This window comes from Herpailurus yagouaroundi, unplaced genomic scaffold, assembly GCF_014898765.1.
Source record: "Herpailurus yagouaroundi ecotype Mexico unplaced genomic scaffold, PumYag 183, whole genome shotgun sequence".
Lineage (NCBI taxonomy): Eukaryota > Metazoa > Chordata > Mammalia > Carnivora > Felidae > Herpailurus > Herpailurus yagouaroundi.
The window spans coordinates 15,289,166-15,313,690 of record NW_024412414.1 but is presented as its reverse complement, the minus strand read 5'-3'; the positions used below and the strand labels follow the sequence as shown (position 1 = coordinate 15,313,690).

At 36.6% G+C, this 24,525-nt stretch overlaps 1 long non-coding RNA gene across 1 annotated transcript in view; it reads right to left on the bottom strand.

Moving 5' to 3' along the window:
* LOC121041351 (uncharacterized) overlaps positions 1 to 23,590 on the bottom strand; it is a 284,372-nt gene extending 260,782 nt beyond the window's left edge. Inside the window, exon 1 of the long non-coding RNA XR_005795699.1 lies at positions 23,502 to 23,590. This is a non-coding gene — a long non-coding RNA (uncharacterized LOC121041351). The remainder of the gene's footprint in view (positions 1 to 23,501) is intronic.
* Positions 23,591 to 24,525: the final 935 nt, after the last annotated feature.

Sequence of the window (24,525 nt, the reverse complement as noted above, 5' to 3'; positions counted from 1 at the left end):
TTCTATGATCTCCCCACAGTCTTTCCTGAATCTACTAACATGCTCTTGAGAACAGTTATTTTCTCATTACAAATTAGTATATATTGGCAAAGAAAAATTAAAACAAAAGTTTATATTAAAACTGAGGACTAATTAGTCAACATTTTATAATATTTCTTTCCAATTTTTTCCCCTATGCGTGCATACTCTTAAAAGAACAAAAAAGTATGGAATTAGATAATAGCTATATAGGGAATTTGTGTTCTCTTTTTTATTTTCTTAACATTATGAATGTTAACTTCTCTTGTACCTTTAATTATTCTTTGATGTCAAGATTTTTTAATAGCATCACAAAAGCCCATCCTCTGATTGTTTTGCTTACCAGCATTTACGTAGTGTTGGGCATATCGTAGGCACTTAGGAAAGTGTTCTAAATAAAGGAATAACAGTTGTTCATGGAAGTTTAGACTTGTTTCCATTTTTTTTGCCTATGATAAATAACACTGCAATTTGTATGTCTGATGATTTCCTTCAGTTGAATTCCTAAAATTAGCATGCTCCATATAGGCATATATATTTTTTAAGTTCTGATATATATATATATATATATATATATATATGTATATGTATGTATTTTTTTTGTGTGTGTGTGTGTACATATATATATATATATATATATATATATATATATATATATATATATTTGTTCCAGTTTTATCAAGAAATAACTGAAATACATCACTGTACATCCTTAAGGTATACAGCATGGTGGCTTGATTTACACATATTGTGAAATGGATTATGGCAGGTTTAGCTAACATCCATCTTATATAAATACAACAAAAAAGAAAAGAAAAAAGGCAAAAATGTCCTCGTGATAAGAACTCTTAGGACTCTCTTAACTTTTCTACATACTATGCAACCATGTTAGCTATATAGTTTTCCTGCTCTACATGATATCCCTAGTACTTATTTGTCTTGAAACTGGAAGTTTCTGCCTTTTGACCATCTTCTTCCAATGTCCCTTCCTTCCACTTTGGGTAGCCACAAGTCTGATCTCTACTTTTATGAGAATTTTTGTTTTTTAGACTTCCCATATAAGTGAGAGCATACAGTATTTCTTTTATTTCACTTAGCATAATGCCTTCAAGGTACATCTGTGCTTCCACAAATGGTAGAATTTCACCATTTTTTATGCCTGAATAATTGTGTGTATATCTATCTACTTACCTATACCCATCAATCTGTATCTATATATCTTTATCTCTCTCTATGTATCTATGTATCTACCTAACTGCCTGGATATCTCACAACTTCTTTCTCCATTTATTCATTGATGAACACACAGGTTGTTTGCATGTCTTAGAAATAATGTTGCTATGACACGATGACATGGGGGTGCAGGTACCTTTTCAAATTACCTTATTTCTTTTGGGTATATTCCCACAACTGAATTGCTGGATCATTTAAGTCTATTTTTAATTTCTTGAGGATATTCCATAGTGTTTTCCATAGTGGCTGCACAAATTTATAATTCCACCAAAAGTGCGCAAGTATTCCTTTTCTATCTACATTAGATGTTATTATCTCTTGTCTTTTTGATGATGCCAATTTTAATAGCTACAAGGTAATATCTCACTGTGGTTTTAATTTGCATTTCCCTAATAACTAGTGAGGTTAAGCATTTTCCCCCCATATCCTGTCAGTGTCTTGTGTATCTTCTTTGGACAAATATCTATTCAGGTCCTTTGCCCATTTTTAAATTGGGTTATTTTGCTTTTGAGTTGTAGGAGACTTTATATATTTTGAATATTAACCCTTTAACAAACATATGGTTTGAAAATATTTTTTTCCCCATTCCATGTTGTCTTTTCACTTTGTGGATGGTCTCTTTTGATATACAGAAGTTTTTAGTTTGATGTAGTCCCAATTATTTATTTTTTGCTTTGTTACTTGTTCTTCAAGTGTCATATCCAAAAATTCATTACCAAAACATATTTCAAGGAGGTGTATTTCCATGTTTTCTTCTAGGAGTTTCATGATTTCAGGTCTCACATTTAAGTCTTTAATCCATTTAGTCTTTGTGAGTGGTGAAACATATGTGTCCAGTTTCATTCTTTTACATGTGAATATTCAATTATCCCAGCATCATTTATTGAAGAGACTGTCTTTTCTCCAGTGAGTGCTGTTGGCTCCTTTATCAGATAGTTGACCATATGTGCTTAGGTTTATTTCTGGCCCTTGATTCTGTTTATTTGTCTATATTTATGCCAGTCCCATACTGTTTTTTTGGTGACTATAGGTTTATAGTATAGCTTGAAATCAGGAAGCGTGATGCTTCCTTCTTCATTCTTTCTCAGGATATCTTTAGGATCATACAAATATTAGGAATGTTTTGACTACTTCTGTAAAAAAAAATGACATTGGGATCTCAATAGGGGTTGCATTAAATCTATAGAGGCTTTTGGTAGTATTGACATTTTAGCAATATTAATTTTTGCACTCCACAGACTTGGGATCCTTTCCCGTTTATTTGTATCTTCTTCAATTTTTTTCATACATGTCTTGTAGTTTTCAGAAGAGCTATCTTTCACCTCCTTCTATTTATTCCTAAATATTTTTGTGTTTTGATGCAATTACAAATGGGATCAATTTATTGCTTTCAGATGTTTGTTGTCAGTATATAAAACAGTACCAATTTTTGTATTTTGTAACCTGCCACTTCACTAATTTTACTAATTAAAATCTAAGTTTTTTGTTTGGGTCTTTAGAGTTTTATATATATAACATCATGTTATCTTCAAATAGAGACCATTTTACTTCTTCCTTTCCAATTCTGATACCTTGTATTTCTTTTTCTTGCCTGACGGTTCTAACTGGGACTTCTGGTACTATGTTGAAAAGGAATGGTGAGAGTAGGCACCATTTTCTTCTTCCTGATCTTAGAGAAAAAGCTTTTCCCCTTTCACCATTGAGTATAATGTTAGCTGTGGGTTTGTCATATATGGCCTCTATTGCATTGAGATGTGTTCTTCTATGCCGAATTTGTTAATAGTTTTTATCATGAATGATGTTGAATTTTGTCAAATGCCTTTTCTGTGCCCATTGAGATGATCTTATGATTCTTTTCTCTATTAATGTGATGTGTCATTGTACTGCATATGTTGAAACATCTTTGCATCCCAAGGATAAATCCCACTTGATTGTGGTGAATGATCCTCTTAATGTGCTACTGAGGTTAGCTGGCTAGTATTTTACTGAACATTTTTGCATTTGTGATAATTAGGGATATTGGCCTGTAATTTTCTGTTCTAGTAGTGTCTTTTTCTCATTTCAGTATCAGGATAATGCTGGCTTCATAAAATGAGTGTGAGGTGTTCCTTCCTTTCCAATTTTTGAAAGAGTTTGAGAACAACTGATATTAATTCTTCTTTAAATGTTTGATAAAACTAACCAGTGAAGCCATCTGGCCTTTTCTCCATTGCCAGAGTTTTGATTACTATTCAATCTCTTTACTAGCATTGATCAATCCCGACTTCCCATTTTCAAGACGATCCGTTTCACATCAGCCAGATAGTGTTACGGGGTGGAGGGTTCCCTTGTATGAACTTTTTTTCTTCTTGCTCTTAAAATTCTTTATCTGTGACTTTTGATAATGTAGCTATGATTATTTTAGGGTAGCCCTGTTTGGGTCCAGCTTATTTGGGACCTTTCAGGCTTCATTTTCCTAGATGTCCATCTCTGTCTTTGTGTTTAAGAAACATTTAACTATTATTATTTTAAGTATACTTTCTGTCTCTCTTTCTTCATATGGAATTCTTATAATGCAAATAAGGTTTCTATTCATCGTGGCTTATAATTTTAGTAGGCTTTCTTTCCTCTTTTTCATTCATCTTTTTTTTTTTCCTTTTTACTCCTCTGACTGTTTTCCAATGTCCTATCCTCTGAGTCACTGATTCTTCGGTGGGGTTGAGTCCACTGTGGAAATTCTCTACTGAATTCTTTAGTTCAGTTACTGTATTTTTCCACTCTAAGATTCCTATTTGTTTTCACTAATTGCTATTTCCTTGGTAAAACTCTCATTTTGTTTATGCATTGTTTTCCTAATTTCATTTAGTGTTCTATATTTTCCTGTAGCTTAATAAACTTCCTTGAGAAGATTATTTTGAATTCTGTCTGACTGTTCATAGATCTCCATTTCCTTAGGGTCAATTACTGGAGCTGTATTAGTTTCCTCTGGTAGTGTTATATTTACCTGATTTTTTCTTTTATACTTGATGCCTTACATGAACATCTGTCCATGTGAGTAATTGGGCTTTCCTTCCAAACTTTACAGGTTGGCTTTGGCTGATATAGTTCTTCACCAGTCAGCAAAATTTGGTACTATCTTTGGGTAGGTGGAGCCTGCTCTTATGTCTATTTTTGGTAAGGCAACTGAGATCTGAGAATAGGGATAGGGAGATTTGCTATCGGCTGGGAACAAGTGGATAGGACTGCTGGTTTGCCTCCCTTTCCAAGTGAAGCTATAGGATGAGCTCTGTGGTTGCCTAGATCTGTGGTAAGGCTTACTAGATGGTTGGGACCAGGTATTATATTTAATAGTAAGTAAGCTATGAATAAGCTTCCCTGCCCTGTCAGGGAAGCAGGACAGAACCCAGGGTCTATACCACTTATTTTGGGGAGAACCTGAATCAGGCTGCAGTGCACACTGAATTCCCTTGACAGATGAGGCCACCAGTTTTGTTCTGCAAATGAAGGATACAACTGGCAGTGGTCTATGCTTGAGTACCACTGTAAACAGGCTGTTGGATGGGCTTCTCATGTGGTCTAGTTAGGTTCCCTGGTCAGAGAACCTAAGGGCCATATTCAGCTATGAACAAGGCTACACATTAGATTCTTTGTCCAACACATCGGGAGATGCGGCTCTAAAGCCTGTAAACCTCCTTGTTTGTTATTTTAACTCAAGCTGACCCATTCCCCAAGTTCCCTTATTGAATAGGGCCAGTAACTTTGCTCTGAAAATTTCTGGCTCTGTTCACCTGCCTCTAGCTCAAGTGCCCCTCAGCCAAACAGCTTCCAGGAGTTGTCACCATCTTTTTTGGTCAGATGGGGCCAAAAGACACGCACTGTGGATGAGGCTGTGATTCTGTGTTTTGCCTGTGTGTGGTTCAAACCAGGATCTAGAGCTACCAAAACCCTTCCTTTGGGGATCCAAATCAGGCTGACCAGCAGCTCTCAAGTTCCCTGGTTAGAAGACACTCCAGACTTCATTCTGCAAATGAGCAAAACCACTAGTTGGGAATACTACTTAGGCACTATAGATATGAACTCAGTTGGCCAAGATCTCTGTGCTGGTTGTTGCAAGCCCTTCCACTCTTCTGCATCATAAATTCCTTGTGGTTGAGCCCCACAGATTCCCCTACAGTACCTGTGATGCAAGATCAGAATAGGGGGTTCAACAAAGCAACTCACAGTGCTAGGTATTCTGGTTGTCCCCCTTGGGCTTTCTTGTCCCACTGGAGGAAATGGAGGCTCAGGTGAGACCTCTCCACATGGTGCTGCGCTGGTTTAGGAAAGGTGCAATATGGTTAAGGTACAGCCATTTGTTACTCTTCTAATGCATTCTGACTTGTTCTGTGTGGTGCGGGGTTACTTCAGCATCACTCACATGTCCTAGGATTCTCTCAATGGTGAATAGCTGTTAGTTTCTCTTGTGAGGGGAAATGAAATTAGGAACAGCCTGTGTTACCATAATGACATCAAATCCCCATATACCAAATTTTATTCCACAAAAGTTATTCTAGTTGTTCATTGGTGGATTCACATTCATTTTTCTGTTCCAGCTTTGAAAAGTGTTTTTTAAATCCTTGCGTTAAATACATAAAAGAAATATACTTTTTGTACTCCCCCACTGTGATGTTTGGTTTCCAATCTGTATCTTTTTAAAACTCTTTTCATAACTTTTTATAACTTCAAGATATTACTTAAAAAGTAGAAAAAGATTAATTTTTAACCTCTTAATAAATAAATATATATTGAGTTATAAGCATTTGTGTTAAGAATTTGATTACTATGTTATGACTGAAATATAATTTGTATCCTTAAATAACACTTTGTCTACTAGGAAAAACAAGACTCCTAGATAAAATATAATATAATAAATATGAGGGAATACCACTTTATAGAAAATCAGAGGAAGGAGTGATTATGTCCAGCTGGGACATCTATAAAGTTTGGGTGGAGAAGCTGGACTTTGAACTGGTTGAGGAATGAGCAGGATTCTGTAAAGGGCAGAGAAAATAAACAAGAAGTTGACAAGTAGCCAGGGGAATATGGCAATGTATGTGGGGAAAATTTTGCCACAAGTGGGAAGTAGGAAATAAGATTTGGAAGGGGGCAATTAGATAAGAATAAGGTCTTTAATGCCAGGCTTAAAGTTTTGAATCACATTAATGAAAGTTAAAGAGCTAAACAATAACCACAAAAGTAGATAATCATAATATGGCACCAATGACAAGCACTTATTAAGCTCTTATTATGTACCAGGCACCATACAAGTTATCATGTTGATATTTTTCTCTTTAATGCTTACCTCAACTCTATGAGGTATGTATGTTATTCTTACTTTTTAGATAGAGAAAGGGTACATGTATTAGTCCACAACAGTAAGACACAAAGTTGGGAATTTGAACTAGGGTATGTTTGGCACCATAGCTTATACTAAAAAACAGAAGAGAAGGAAGAGGGGAAGGGAGAGAGGGAGAGGGAAAGATTACTTGGAAGAGAAAGGATGGAGAAATTCAATAGGTGACCACTCCAGTGGTCTGGCTGAGGGAATATTTCCTGTATCAGTGGCTTTTAAAGCTTAATGTGCAGAATCATTTGGGCAGTTTATTTAGAATGCAGGTCTCTATTTTAAAAAAAATTAATGTTTATTTATTTTTGAGAGAGAGAGAGCGAGAAACAGAATGCGAGTGGGGAAGGGGCAGATAGAGAGGGAGACACAGAACCTGAAGCAGGCTCGAGGCTCTGACTGTCAGCACAGAGCCTGATGCGGGCTCGAACTCACAAACCACAAGATCATGACCTGAGCTGAACTCGGATGCTTAAGCAACCAAGCCATTAAGATGCCCCTTAAAATGAAGATCCTCAAACTGTCCCTAGGGATGCGGTTTTTTTTTTTTTCAATATATGAAATTTATTGTCAAATTGGTTTTCATACAACACCCAGTGCTCATCCCTAAAGGTGCCCTCCTCAATACCCGTCACCCACCCTCCCCTCCCTCCCACCCCCCATCAACCCGCAGTTTGTTCTCAGTTTTTAACAGTCTCTTATGCTTTGGCTCTCTCCCACTCTAACCTCTTTTTTTTTTTTTCCTTCCCCTCCCCCATGGGTTTCTGTTAAGTTTCTCAGGATCCACCTAAGAGTGAAACCATATGGTATCTGTCTTTCTCTGTATGGCTTATTTCACTTAGCATCACACTCTCCAGTTCCATCCACGTTGCTACAAAGGGCCATATTTCGTTCTTTCTCATTGCCCTGTAGTACTCCATTGTGTATATAAACCACAATTTCTATATCCATTCATCAGTTGATGGACATTTAGGCTCTTTCCATAATTTGGCTATTGTTGAGAGTGCTGCTATACACATTGGGGTACAAGTGCCCCTATGCATCAGTACTCCTGTATCCTAGGGATGAGTTTTTTTTTTTTAATTTTTTTTTCAACGTTTATTTATTTTTGGGACAGAGAGAGACAGAACATGAACAGGGGAGGGGCAGAGAGAGAGGGACACACAGAATCGGAAACAGGCTCCAAGCTCTGAGCCATCAGCCCAGAGCCCGACGCGGGGCTCGAACTCACGGACCGCGAGATCGTGACCTGGCTGAAGTCGGACGCTTAACCGACTGCGCCACCCAGTAAGTACTTGTAAGTAACATTTATGGCACACTTAGTATGTTCAGAACACAACGCCAAGCACTTTTTAATATTAGAAAATATCATGTACGTCAGAAACTACAGAAGATATCGTTACTCCAATGTGGATTTAACATGATATTCACATGTCATTCATGTTTCAGATGATTGTAAAGAGTAACACTGAGGCCAAGCATTTTATATGTACTATCTCATATCCTCAAGACTACTTGATGTGGTAGGTACATATATTATTTCCTGTCTTCAATTTGTCCCTTCAGAGAAGAGGCATTCTCCATGCTAGTCTGTATTCCAAAAGACCTACCTCTAGGGACTATACTAAGTGTCTTATTGTCTGGCTTCCAACTGAGTTCCACCAAGGGGGACCACCAGTAGGAGAATGGAGGGAGTGGGGAGAGCAATTCAGAAGCTTGTTCCCTCACTCTTAGGTTGATGGTGCCCCTGCATGGCCAGAAGGCCACAGTTTCTCCCCCAAATAGCTTGAACTCTCTCTCTTGGCAGGTTCCAGCTATCTCTCCCTACCTTGTCCCTTGGGGTCTAGAGGTGGAAACAATCCTTCTGTTACTTAGCTCAAGTTCATGCTTCTCCTACACCCTACCCACACTTTTGTAATTAGCCCCTGTGCACATAATCTTCCTCAAATTAACTTAATTTGAGAAAGTCTTCGGTTTCCTATTAGAACTCTGACTAATGCAATCCCATTTTGCAGATGAAGATACTGAGGCTCACAAAAGAGGATGTAGCAAAACCCACACTCAATCCCAATCCATCAGACTCCATAACACAAGTTCTTACAGCAATGCCTCCCTGTGTTAGGTGAAGAAGATAAAATCGAGAAGCAGAGAGAGCAAGGCCAGCCATCACAGAGGAACTTTCCAGTTTGTGAGCAAGCCAAGCTGGCACTCACATCCAGGTCTTGTTTTTACTCTTTAATTTGCATATAATTCTCTTCTGAATCCACTCTTTCTCACCATTTGCCTCTGAACAGAATGTATATACCCAGAGCAGCTTCTTGAAGTTCCTAAATTATGACACCAACCCACTGCCAACCAGTCATTCTATCATATCAGTCTGTTTTATTTTCTTTTTAGGACTTACAGTGTCTGAATTTAACCTCTTCACTTACTTGTTTCCATGTTTACTGGTGTCTTTCCTACCTCCTACCTTCCAGAAGAAACAAAGTCTAAGAGGCCAGGGACCACGGGTATGGTCTTTATTCTTACATTCCCATTAACATTCCATTAACTAAGACATTGCCTGATACATACGAATGGGCATGCAATAGTAATCAACGTATGCATAAATGAACAAAAAACAGAGCAAACAAATGAATGCCATGATAGAATGTTAAGGTAAGCTCAGATACCAAATAGCTCAGGAGTTAAGCAGTGGCCAGCGTTGAAAGAAAGCACATACAGATTTTTCGTTCTTGATATTGGACACTGAAGGGAGAGGAGTGGCACAAGAGCATGGATCCCACATACCCCAGCTGCATATATGGTTGAAGGAGAAACCAAAAATCCATGCTTCTGAAATTCTATTATTTTAAAGAACCATTTCACTATGATTACATACTATTTTAACACTTCTAATTACTGAACCAAAATAAATAACTTATACTAAGAATCAAGAGACACTGGATTTTTATCTCTACTGGTTTCCAAATCATATTGGTATGTCTCCCACTTGGAAAGGTATATCCTCTCTTTTTTGTTAGTGTGAAATGGCAGTATGTTGCATTTGCTTTTGCTGCTGCAAGAGAACACAGGGGCACAAATTAAATGGTTTATTTTGCAAGGAGTGTCCTTGTAAATCTTTGTCCTTTGAAATTCAAAGGTCAATGATACTTTCTATATGCAAATGTAGTTGTGAAATGCATTGCACATTACTAGTCCTGGCAGATGGGGAAAACTACAAATTTATCATGGTGATGGCTTCAGGAATATGGTGGATCATTATGCACACAGTATGACAACTAATGACAGTCTTTTTAATTCTCTCCTTTCAGGGGTCTCTTCCACAGACACATGCGGCGAAAATTCACTTTGCCGATGTGTCAAAACCAAATTCAATATCTTTTTAGACATTGTAATGGATTGCAATCCTTTATTCTACGGAAGATTAAGCTGAACTTCTGGCCTTTAATAAAAACTTTAATAAAAACTCTCCTGGCAAATTTCATGTGGTCAAGTCTTATTTTTAGTTTTGATTTGGATGCTTTATATTGAAACTATACAATTTGAAATGACAGGAACCACTCTTATTGTAATATCTTGAGTTTGATATGATTCTTTTCTTCAAGGAGCTTAAAATGCTTTTGCATACAGTCTTTTATTTTTCAAAATGTCAGTGAAATAGGTAGATGTTGGCTCCTATATTACATTCTGTCATGCTCAAAAAATGTTTAAACTGATCACACAGAAGTATTAATTTGTCAAAAAAGGAGAGGAGGAGAGAGACAGAGACTGAGAAAGTAATGGTGGCATCAGGGACTCCTGGAGTTTGGGCATAAAAGCTAGATAACCATTCTTCTGGGTTGCATGGCAGGAAGGGTGTGAAAACCTGTTTCAAGCCACTGAGATTTGGGGCTTCTGTTACTGCAGCAAAGCCTCACCTATCCTGATATATAGTTACCTATATAAAAACTATAACTTCCATAGATGATATAAATAAAATTTAATAAAAATTCGAGTCCCTGATTCTATTTCTAGGACCTACCCATGATGTAGCTAAAGTATAGAACTTGTCTCAATCTCCACTTTCAAGTCTATATAATGAAATTAATAATGCATATCTCACATGGTTGTAAGAGTTAATAGAAAACTCTGCCCAGTGCCTGACATCTATTAAGATTGTATTAAATGAAAGCTTTAGGGGCACCTGGGTGACTCAGTCGGTTAAGTGTCTGACTTCCATTCAGGTCATGGTCTTGCAGTTCATGGGTTTGAGCCCTGCATCGGGCTCTGTGCTGACAGCTCAGAGCCTGGAACCTGCGTGGGAATCTGTGTCTTCCTCACTCTCTACCCCTCCCTCACGCATGTTCCATCTGTCTCAAAAAATGAATTAACATGAAAAATTTTTTAAAAACATATTATAAAAAAGGAAAGCTGTAAACAAAGCTGTAAACAAAAATCCACACCCGGTGCAAAAAGCTACTGCCCATCACTAAAGTAGTTCAGATTGGCAAGTCCTATTTCCTGCTATTTTCCTCAATTGTGTTGCTTTCTTCTGAAACTCCAAGCTTTTAATTGTGGTGGCTTATACTAAGCTGTTGTTGCTTTGGTCATATTGATTCTCATGATTCGTTAACTATAGGCAGTGGTAAACAGGAACTCTGCTATTCTTTTGTGTTGATGGAGGCTTCCCCAATCTTAAGTTTTTGCTTCTGTTTATGGAGACGGGAGGCAAAGCTCCCTCCTATCATATCCCAAGGTGCTTACCTAACTTCAAGATCTTGAAGCTCTCATTCTTCCACTGATTGTTCAGTCCTCCTCATCCCCTTAGGAAAGATATATCTACTCATCTCTCTGTAGTCCTGTGTGTTTTCTTCCAACTTTCCTTTCACTATTGATCTGTCATCTTCCACGATGGACTACTAAGAAGTCAATGGTAGCTTTGTGTTCTAAGAATCTCTAAAATGGATTTTGCTCTACTTTTTTAGCAGCTGCCTAAAATAAAAAAAATCATGTGCTTTTCTTCTGTGTTTAAACATAATATGCTGTTTCAGAATCAATATGTTGTACGCCTGAACCTAATATAACATCACATATTAATTATACTTCAATTAAAATAAATAAATTAGAAAAACCATATGGTGTTTCAGTGGTGAAAGACTGAAAGTTCTCCCTTTAAGGTCAGAAAGTAGACAAGGAATCCACTTCACCACTGCTGCTCAGCTTCCTACTAGAAGTTGAGAGCAATCAGGCAATAAAAAACACAGAAGGCATCCAAATTAGAAAGAAAGAAGTAAAACTATCTTACTCACAGATTACACGATTTTAAATAGAGAAAATCCTTAAGTATTGCCCATCCGCACACAAAAACTATTTGAGACAATAAACAAATTCAGCAAAGTTGTGGAGTATGAGATCATTATGTAAAAATAAGTTGTATTTCTATACACTGGCAATTAACAACCTGAAAAGGAAATTAAGAAAACTATTTAATTACAATAGCATCACAACAGTAAAATACTTAGGAATAAATTTAGCCAAGGAAGTACAGGACTTATTCACTAAACACTACAAAAGATTGCTGAAGGAAATTAAACGAGACACAAATAAATGAAAACTTCCATGAAATTTCACCCTTCACACAGTTTTACTGCTATCGATTCAATATATATTATTCTGGACTTTTTTTTCTGTTCATTATCAATTATGGTTCTCGGTTAGAAGCAAGAGAAACTGTCTTCCTGGGAGTCATTTGGCAAGTTCCTACCTCTCTGAGTTTCACTTTACTCATTGGATAAATGGAGATAATATTAGGATCTACTGCACTGGTTATTTTAAGATCTAAAGGCATATAAAGTATGTAACAGCACCTCTTACAGGAAAAGGAGGTAAAACACATATGTGCTATTATTTTTATAATTTAATTATTGTTATGATTGGTTTTCAAAATCAATTGTAGCCTATCATTCAAAACTCTTTATTATACCTTGACTTATATTACATCCTAACTTACCACTCTCAAGAGGTTATTTTCCTCTCTTAGGAGAATACTTTCTTTATTTTTTATTTAACCTGACTTATTAATTTTCTTCATCTGTGCTTTACCTCACAAAGAACTTTTTTCTTGAACACCATTTCCTTCTATCAGCAAATCCAACCCAGAAATTTGTAATAAAACCTACTCCAGTCCCACATCTTTTACCGCAGATCTTCTGATTACTATGGCTCATGGTATACATTTAGTGAGGATAATATGTATTACACTGCATTATTCTTGAAAATATTTGCCTCTCAGTATGAAGGGATGCTTTTCCATCCAAGGACATATGACTTGCTTGAACCAATGGAATGTAAATGGAAGCAGTATGTACTACTGATTCTGGTGATGGTTGCAGTTTTGTGAATATACTGAAAACTTTGAATTATGCACATTAGGTGAGTGGATTTTATAGTATGTGAATTGCATCTCAATCTGTTACAAAAATACAACAAACGTAAAGTACTAAAATACAATTTAAAGTACATAAAAAGCAATTGAGAGGAGATGATTAATATTTGAGAGTGTAAAAACAGTGAAATATTTCAATGAGAAGAAGACTTATCAAGTGTGAATTTTATGAGATGCTCATTCTAACTTCCATAAGCTATATAATTACTTTTACATTGATTAGCAACATAATAGTATTGGTTTGGATGAACTTCATCTACAAGTAACAGAAATTCCCAAATGTTGATGGCATAAACATTATTGAAATATAGTATATACTTATTTGGTAGGTAGTCCAGGACAGGTAAGTTGGCAAAAAGAGCATCAAGATTCCAGGGGCCTTTTTTTTTTTTTTTTTAATAGCCTTCATGCCCAGTGCTGAGTCCAACACAGAGTCTAATGCAGGGCTTGAACTCACTATTCTGAAATCAAGACCTGAGCTGAGATCAAGAGTCAGAGGCTTCACCAATTGAGCCACCCAGGTACTCCAGGTGACTTTTATTTGTTGTCCCATCAGTGTCAACTCCTGCCTTCTACCTTATGCTACAAGATGGCTGCTCCGATGCCAGCCATTATACCCACATTCTAGCCCCGATGAAGCAAGAATGGGCAGGACAGAGGCATACCTCCTTTTATGATGATGTTACCCAAAAGCTACACAAAACTATTCGACTTATTCACATCACCATGCCAAACTGAAAGGGACACTTGGGGTCTTTATTTGACTTTGCAATGAGCCCAGCTCACTTTTTTTTTTTAATTCTAGAGAAACAAGAGAGAATCCATGTTTAATGACAACCAAAAGGCAGAATGCCTTTTTACTATGTCCCAAGGAAAAGAACATGTAGGATTCCTACTCTCTCTCTATGAGATTCTATTCTAAATACTTCATGAATGCTAGTACATTTCATTTATGAAGACTGACCAGCCTAAGGCAAGGCCACAAATACAACAGGTAACAGGTAGAAAAACGAAGAGTGAATGTGCTTGGTGACACTCGGGTTTGTCCAGGGAAGGAAAGTGGAATGGTGGGGATTGTGGCAAAATGACCTTCATTTGCCCTGCTTATCGGGACAACTGGTTCTCAGCCTGCAGCTAGTGCAACATTGGAATTTTAAGTTCAAACTTACAAGACATTTCCAATATTTAAAACAAGCCAGACATCAATATCTTATTGAAATGTGAATTGTACTGGAAATCTCTTCTTTCTCAATTTGGGTTTCCATGTTTAAAAACTATTTGCACCTTGCCTGTGGACCGCCCATTTGGGACATCTGCTTGAAAACAGTAAGATAATCTATCAGCTCTAAAAAATGGATGGCCCATCAGACTCTGAAAGTAACCAATGTATTGAAAATTATTAGAAAGGGCAGTGAAAATGATGCAAGACTTGTAGCTACAGATTAATCAAGTATCAGAATGCTACCTTTATTGAGCGTCTTCCCATTGGCAGCTCTGTACTCAGCCCTTTTTACACTTGTGATCTCATGTGAAGCTCGACAAGTTTTGGGTTCTTCTCTTTTCTTTTACACGGTGGTAGATGAAAATTGTGGGCCAGAAAGCTTAGTAACATGCCCAAAGACCACACAGCTTGTAAGGGATGAAGCTATGACTTAAATCTGGCCCTGTTAGGTGTCCAAACCCATTATCTTAATCCTCATTTAACACTGTGTGCAATTTCTATGCATTTTCTGGAACAACACAGGGTACCTTTGTCACAATATGAAAATAGAGATATGATAAGCAGGTATGCAGAATCTCAACATTTCACTTTAAGTGCAGTGTCACTTCTGTCAGAGAAACAGCATGGGGGATACAAGTAGAAGGATTAACCAAAGTCTGAAAAGCCTCCAGAGGACCTCAGTGCTCAAAATATCATACATTATCTTTAAACAACATCTGGAGGGCCCTCACGCCATTTATCCCATTAAATAAAAAGGAGATTTTGACGGTTACCATTTTGTGCCTTTAAACCCACACTGGAGCTGTGGAACTTATTTAGCACAGGTGTTTAATTGTGATAAATTGGAGACAGTCCCTGTATTCAATGGTCCTCAAACTAACACTACCATCTGGGTAGAGAAGGGTAGGGGCTTCCTGTCAACAAACCTGCTTATAAAGTTTCAAGGGCAGTGGCCTATTAGGAAATCCACAGGGGTAGATCAGGAGGTTGGGCGTGCATGAAGGGAGCAGAGTATTGAAACTTTCCCCAGGATGGCAAAATACTGCGGGAGATGAACATGAAGGTATTGTGCTTATTATCTTTTTGATAATCTATTTCTTTTTTCAAAGCAATATTAAAAATTAAAAACACTTGGGTATCTTGGCGAGCAAGAGATTTCTTTGCCATTTTGTGTGTTAAGGGGAAATTATATTGGTTGCTTTTGGCAAATCTTCCTGCTTACTGAGAGCGCACAAATGTTATTGTGGTCTGCAACTAGAAATCAGTGTGTTTTAGTTAACCAAGAATGAATTAAGAGAGGGGATTCTGCTTCCAGCTTATGGGAAGTAATGAGGACTGGATTTATTTTCTCACCTGAAACAATGGAAAAACCAGACAAAATATATGAGTCACTGTTTTTCAAGATATTAAACATCAGGCAGTGAAGGAAAGTGCTTGCAGAAACAGAGGGGGAAAAAATAATGAGTTCTACCAGCTGGTAAAACAGCTGATTGACTTGAGAAAGTTTTCAGGCCACAACACAAGGCAGGTAAACTGGGGCAGAATCTGGTGGACTCCTAGGTGAAGAAACAGAGCAGAGAGCCTAGGAACATCAAAGCTGCTAGAATTAGCTAGAATTAGAATTAGCCCTAAGGAGTAAAGGGCTACACAGAGACTGTTTTCAAGAACTGGAGAAGATCTCAAATACTGAGGAGAGGACTGATCTATGGAGTATGTTACCAGAAACCTGGTAAAAACCACACAAAAAGACTAGAAAAAATAGTGTGCAGAGCACCAAGTCAGGGTTATGAATAGGGTCTGTTCTCTCTAGCCATATTGGAAAAACTCATAATTCATAGTGCATTGGGTGGAGTCCTCAGAAGGGTCTTGGCTTAGTAATGTGTAATAATCAGACTTCACTAAACACCGCTCTTGTCCTGTCTCACAAATCTTAAAAAGGAAACTGAAAGAAAAAAAAAAAACTGTTTCCAAATAACTAAACTTCATCACAAAACATATTTCAATAATATTTATATAAATAGAAAATATCCAACACCCAATAAGATAATGGCAACAGTGCCTGGTGTCTTCTCAAAAATTATCAGGAATCCAAAGATGCAGGAAAAAAAAAAGACAATTATGAGGAGAAAAATCAAATGATCAAAATTGAACCGGAACTGACAGAAGTGTTGAAATTAGCAGACACAGACATTCAACAGTTAGTTCAAGTCTATTTTTGGCATTTGAAAGTTAGATAGGACATGGAAGGTCTGTCTTTTTTTTTTTTTTTTTTTTAAGACTCAAATTTAACTTCTAGAAACGCAAACTGTAATGTCTGAGATGAAAAATAAAATGAATGGTATTAGTGGATGGTTCAACATTGCAGGACAAAAGTGAACTTGAAGACATAGCAATGAAAAGTACCAAGATAAAATACACAGAGAAAAATAATTTAAAAAAAAAATTTTTTTTTTATTTTTTTTTATTTTTGGGACAGAGAGAGACAGAGCATGAACGGGGGAGGGGCAGAGAGAGAGGGAGACACAGAATCGGAAACAGGCTCCAGGCTCTGAGCCATCAGCCCAGAGCCTGACGCGGGGCTCGAACTCACGGACCGCGAGATTTTGACCTGGCTGAAGTCGGAGGCTTAACCGACTGAGCCACCCAGGCGCCCCGAGAAAAATAATTTTTAAAAAATGAACAGAGCATTATTCAGCTGTGGGGCAATTTTCAGCAGCCCAATATATGTGTTATTGGAGTTCTTGTAAAAGCAAAAGGTAGAAGAGGGAAAAAATTGAATATATAATGTCTAAATATTTCCAAATGTGATGAAAATGGTAAAACCATAGATCCAAGAAATTCTATGAACCTCCAACACGAGAAACATGGAGAGAATTATACCAAGGCACACCATAATCCTGTTGCTTAAAAGTAGCAAATAAAACAAAAAGTCTTAAAAGCAGCCAGAGGAAAAAAGATGTATTATATACAGAGAAATAAAATGAGGAAACAGCATATTTTTCTTTGAAAGTATTACACGTGAAAAAACAGAGCAACATTTGCAAAGTACTGAAAGAAAAGAAGGGAAAAAACACAACTGTCAACCTAGACTATAGAACTATATCCAGTAAAATGATCTTTTAAAAATGAAAGTCCAATAGAGATGTTGAAGACATACAAAAGCTGAAACAATAAATACACTATCAGCAGAACTGCACTACAAGAAATGTTAAAGGAAGTCCACTAGGCAGAAAGAAAATGAGAGCAGATGGAAATATGAATGGGTACAAAGGAATAAAGGGTACAGGATATGCCCGCTACATGGGTAAATATGCAAGTTATTTTTCTTACTCTTTAAACCTCTTAAAAATTTTTTTTAACTTTTATTTATTTTTGAGAGATACAGAGACAGAATGCAAGTGGATTAGGGGCAGAGAGAGAGGGAGACACAGAAGCAGAAGCAGGCTCCAGGCTCTGAGATATCAGTACAGAGCCTGATGTGGGCTTGAACTCACGAACCCCGTGAAATCATGACCTGAGCCTAAGTCGGAGGCTCAACAGACTGAGCCACCCAGGCGCCCCTCTTTAAATCTATTTAAATGATAATTAACTGGTTCAACAAAATAATCACAATGGGGTGTTGGGTTTATACCATTTATAAAAGTAAAATGTGTGACAACAGTAACACAAAGGCTAAAAGGAGAGAAAATGAAGTATATAATTATAAGGTTTTTAACATGTGAAATGGAGCATAATCACTTGAAGTTAAACAGCAGTGAATTAAATATGTAGTAGAAATCCTAAAGTAACCAATAAAATATCCTCTCCCTCAAATTTTCAGCTAATAAACTGATAAAAGAGACAAAGCATGTTTTAAAAGAGTAAGCAATTGATCAAAAAGAAGGAAGAAAATATAGGAAAGAAAGCACAAAGCAGGTATTTCAAATGGAAAATAATGAGCAAGATGAAACATCTCAATGTAATCAGATGAATGTAGAAATGCCTCTAATCTCCAATTATAATGCAGAGATTGTCAAATTGGTGAAAGGAATCAGAGCCAACCATGAGCTGCTGGCAGGGAATGCACTTTAAATTTATAGAGATACATAAGTTAACATTAAAAGGATGGTCAAAGATATACCATGCTAACATTAATCAAAGGAAAGCTGAAGTGTATGTACTAAAATCAGACAATTAGGTTTCAGAGCAAAAAATATTCCAAGGATAAAGAAGGTCGTTTCATAATGATAAAGGGGTCAACTCATCAAGCAGCCACAAAATAATCCAAAACATTTATGTACCTAATAATAGAGCTTCAAAGCAAATGAAGCAAAAATTATAGAACTGCAAAGAGAAATAGACAAATCCATAACTATAATGGGAGATTTAATACGACTGCCTGATAATTGAAAATTGCAATCAAAATGCCAGCAGGCTTTTTTGGAAATTGGCAAAATTATTCTAAAATGTGTATGGAAATGTAAAGAACCTAGAATAGCCAAAACAACTTTGAAAAAGAACAAAGTTAAGGTGGCTAACAACACCTGATTTAAACACATTAAAAAGCTACAGCGATTAAGACATTGTTGTAGTAGCATTAAGTGAGAGAAATGGGTCAATGGTAAAAGAATAGAGATTTCAGAAATACATCCACGCATATAAAGACAATTGATTTTTGTCAAAGGTACAGTGCGTTCACTGACGGAAGAATGGTTTTTTCATCAAATCATGCTGGAACACTTGGATATCTATGACAACGTCTTATGTTGAACCATAGGCAAATATTAACTCAAAGAACTAAATGCTAAACCTAAAACAATAAAATCTCTCAATTAGTACATGATAGAAAATCTTTATGTCTTTGGGTTAGACAGACATTTCTTAGATATAACACCAAAAGCATGATTGGAAAATTAAAAAATTGATCATTCTAAATTTAAATATGTTTTCAAAAGAAGTGTTAAGGGGATGAAAAGACTAGCCACAGGCTGGGAAAACATATTTGCAAACGGCATATCTCATTAAGGATTTGTATGCAAAATACATAAATGATTCTCAACAATGAGAAAACAACCTGATTTGAAATATCAATAAAAAATATAAACAAACTTCAGCAAATAAAATATACAAATTGCAAGCAGGCACATGACATGATATGCAACATCATCAGTCATTAGAAAAATGCAAATTAAAGCCACCGTGATGTACCAATACACACCGTTTAGAATGGCTGCAATTAAAAAGTCTTTCCATCATAAGTCAAAGTGAAGCAAGTGGAATTCTCACCCACTGCTGGTGAGAATGTAAAATTAACCAACCTCCTTGGAAAATAGTTTGGCAAGATCTTAAATTTCTTTTTAAATTAAAAAAATTTTAAAAAAGAATTTTTTTTTTTGCGTGAAAAATTTATACATACCCCTTCCAGCTAATCCAGCCATTCCACTCAGGGTATTTACTTAAGAGATATCCTAGCATATGTTAATACATCTACATTCATAACAGCTTTCTTTGCAATAGTCCAAAACTGTAAATAATCTAAATGCCCATCCATGGATGAACTAATAAATTGTTATATATTCATACAGTGGAATACAACTCAGCAATAACAAGAAATGAACTACTGATAAATGCAGCAACATGGATGAATCTCAAATAATTAATGCTGAGTCAAAGACAAATAAAAAGCATTTACATTCTTTACTACAAATGATGTTTGGAAAACAATATGTATGTGCAAAAGAATGAAATCAAACCGTTATCTTACACCACATGCAAAAAGTAACTCAAATGCATCAAAGACCTAAACATGAGAGCAAAAACTATAAAACTCATAGAAGAAAACATAGGGGAAAGGTTCCATGATATTGCATTTGGCAGTGATTTCCTGGATCTGACACCAAAAGCACAGGCAAAAGAAAGAAATAGATATATTGGATGTTATAAAAAATAAAAACCTTTTTGCATCAAAAGACACTATCAACATAGTGAAAAAATGACCCATGAGTGAGAGAAAGTACTGGCAGGTCATATATCTGATAAGGGATTAATATCTTAAATATATACAGTAAAACCTTGTGAGCAATAATTTCTTCCAGAAACATTCTTATAATCCATTGGCTAAGTTGTGATCATGTGACATTCAGCATCACATACTACATGTATTGGAAGACATGGTTCATTTACCAAGTAAGTTAAAATTTATTAGAAATGTTTTCTCATCTTGCAGAACACTTGCAGAACAAATTACTCACAATCCAAGGTTTTACTGTGTATATGTATGTATGTATAGATATATATAGATTTTTTTTTTTTAATTTGAGACAGTACACAAGCAAGGGAGAGGGGCAGAAGAAGAGAGAGAGAGAGAGAGAGAGAGAGAGAGAGAGAGAGAGAATCTTAAGCAGGCTCCACACTCATCATGGAGCCCGATGTGGGGCCTGATGTTACCACCCTGATATCATGACCTGAGGCAAAATCAAGAATCAGATGCTCAACAGACTGAGCCACCCAGGGGCCCCAATATCCTGAATATATAATGAACTTCTACAACTGACAATAAAAAACAAATAACCTGATGTAAAACTGAGCAATGGACATGAACATTTATGTGAATATGCAAAGAACACTTAAAAATGGCCAAAAAGCTCATGAAAAAATGTTTGATATCCCTAATCATTAAGTAAATGCATACTGAAACCACAATAAGATACCATTTCATACCCATTGGGTTCGCTATTATAAAACCAAATACAAATAGAAAATAAAATATGTTGGAGAGGATGTGGAAAAAGTGGAACCCTTGTGTACTGTTGATGTGAATATAAAATGGTGCAGATGCTATGGAAAATAGTATGAAGATTCCTCAAAAAATTAAGCACAATTATCATAAGATCCAGCAACTGAACTTCTGGATATATACCAAAAAAACCCTGAAAGCAGAAACTCGAACAGGTATCTGTCCACTTAGGTTCATAGCAGCATTATTCATAATAGCCAAAAGATGGAAGAACCCAAGTATCCATCAGCAGATGAACAGATCAACAGAATGTGATATATCCATTGAATCCAACAACAAAATATTGTTCAGTCTTAGAATGAAATTCTGAAACATGTTACAACATGGATAAACCCAGAACACATTCTGATCAATTAGGTAAGCCAGTCACAAAAGGCCAAATATTGTGTGGGCCACTTATATGAGTTATTTGGAAGTAGTCCAATGCATAGAAACAAAAAATAGAATGATGGTTAAGGAGTGAGGAGAAAGAGCAGAGTTTCTGTTAGTGAAGAGGAAGAAAGCTCTGGAGATGGATGGTAGTGATGGTTGCACATCCATGTGAATGCATTTAATGCACAAAAACTACACTTAAAATGGTATAAGTAATTTTGTTATCTTTTACAATTTTTTTAAAGAAGGACAGGGGCGCCTGGGTGGCGCAGTCGGTTAAGCATCCGACTTCAGCCAGGTCACGATCTCGCGGTCTGTGAGTTCGAGCCCCGCGTCGGGCTCTGGGCTGATGGCTCAGAGCCTGGAGCCTGTTTCCGATTCTGTGTCTCCCTCTCTCTCTGCCCCTCCCCCGTTCATGCTCTGTCTCTCTCTGTCCCAAAAATAAGTAAACGTTGAAAAAAATTTAAAAAAAAAAAAAAAAAAAAAAAGAAGGACATACTCTATGACTCAAACCAATCTATACATTGGTAGAAAGCAGATCATTGGTAGGCTAGGAATGTGGGATGGGGAATTAGGGAAGAGAGGGACTATAAAAGGGGCTCCTCTGTGGATGATGAGTATGTTTCTTTACTTGGTAGTGGTGACACTTTCACGGATGTATACATATCCAAACTTATACAACTGCAAACCTTACACGTATGAAGCATACTATGTATCAACCACACTCCAATAGACCAGTTAAATTGATTAAGAATAAGTTGACTTTGAATCACAGATATAAATGTAAGGGCTAAAAGTATAAAACTCCTAGAATACATAGAGATAATTTTTTTATGACTTTGGCCTTGGCAAAGGATTCTTAGATATGACACCAAAATGATCAATGAATTTAAAAAGAGGTAATTATCATCAAAACTCAAAACTTTTCACTTCAAAGGAGACCATCAAGTAAAAAGACAGCCCATTGAATGGGAGAATATATTTGCAGATTACGCAATCAGTAAGAGACTCATGTCCACAATATAAAGAATCCTCATAACCCAATAATAAAAAGATAACTAACCCAATTAAAAACTGGGCAAATGACCTGAGTTGACATTTCTCTGAAACATCCAAGTGGCTTACAAACAAATGAAAAGGTATTACAAACAAAATGAAAAGGGGCATCATCAGTCATCAGGGAGATGCACATCCAAACCAGAGTAAGACACCACTTCCACAGATTAGGGTGGCTGAAATCAACAAGTCAGATAACAATAAATATTGTTATGGATGTAAAGTGTATGCAAAATAGTGGTGGGAATGTAAAATGGTGCAGTCACTTTGGAAAACGCTCCAGCAATTCCTCCAATAATGAAACAGAGAGTTATCTTTTGACCCAGCAATTCTACTCCTAGAAATGAAAACATGTCCACACAAAAATTCATATGTGAATGTTTATATAAGCTTTGTTCATAATAGCCAAAAGGCAGAAACAACACAAATATCCATGAATGAATGAATGGATAAATAAAATGTAATATTACGTAATATTATGCAGCCACAAAAAGTAAGGTAGCATTGATCTATGTTACAACAGATGAATCTTGGAAACTTCATACTAAATGAAAAAAGCCATTCACAAAAAACTACATACTATATGAGTCTATCTGTGTAAAATGTCCTGAACACGGAAATGTATAGAGAAAATAGATTCGTGGCTACTTAGGGCAACCTAAGTGTCATGGGGATTGGGTAGTGATAGCTAAGGGGTACAGCCTTTCTTTGTGAGGTGACAAATTGTTCTAAAATTCACTATAATGATGGTTACACATACTGTGAAAAAAACTAAAAACAAATGAATTATACACCTTACAGGGGTTAATTGTATGGTATGTGCCTTACATCTTAATAAAGCAATTTTCCAAAAGAATAAGAAGACTTGTATGTTAACATATTCATGATAAAATGTGGTTCTGCCTCTTTCTGTCTCTCTAAGAGGAGATGATCCTAAATATAGTTTCACCAGTCAGGATGTGGTAGTTGATGCTGTGGTAACAAACAAACCTCAAATCTCATAAACTTAAAATGGTAAAGATCTGTTTTCACTCACATGTCCATCACTACTTGGCTGGAAGCTCAGTTTTCACCCTCATTCCAGGATCCAGGCTGCTGGAATTGCCACAGAATGAACCGTTGTCTGGAAGAAGGAAGAAGAGAACTCTGGAGGGTCTCAATCTAATAGCTAGAGGCTCTGCCTTAAAGTTCTGTCACTTCTGCTTACAATTCATTGGCTGAAAGTAGTTACATGTCCTCTTCTCGCCAAGTGGAACCACAAAACTCAACTCCCCTTTTTCCCATAGTGTTGACAGTGTTGATCTCTGCCATAGACATAATATTCATGAAGGATTTACTATGTATCACAAGCTGCTCTAAAGCCTTCTGTATATCATGTCACAACTCACCACTGCCCCCCCCCAAATCTTTTTAAATGGACACTATTATTATCCTCTACCCCAGTATTTTACAGAAGAAAAAAATTAAGGCATAGGAGATATTCCTGAAGTTAGTAAATTAACTAGTAATTGGTATTTGAATCCAGACATGGGCACCAGACCTACATTCTTACTTCAACACAATGTTGCCAGCAGCTATTCTCATATTTTCCTTCCTCCTACTGAGACACAAATCTATCACAAAGTCCAAAAAGGTGTAAGAAAACTGCACTAGCAGTATAGATTATTAAATGACAACCGATTAGAATTCAGATCCCCCAGTTTCTGTCCAGTGTCTTTTGAGTAGATGGATGGTTTTCCCACTGTCCTCAGTAAAGCCCAGAGTTCAGAGAAGCTTCAAACAGAGCATCTCTGCTTTATCCTTTATGCTTCCTCCACATGTTTACATTTATTTCTTGGCTGACAAAAATAAAGTTGGGAAAACTACACTTCTCCACTCGTGTCTCCATTCCTGATAATCCAAGAGACAAACCCTCTGCAAGAACAGCTTCACACCAATGTATACACCAGTCTCCTTTTCTATTTTGGTAGTTAAAATGCTTACTTTTAGGGGGCACCTGGATGGCTCAAGCATCCGACTCTTGATTTCAGCTCAGGTCAGGATCTCATGGTTGTGAGATC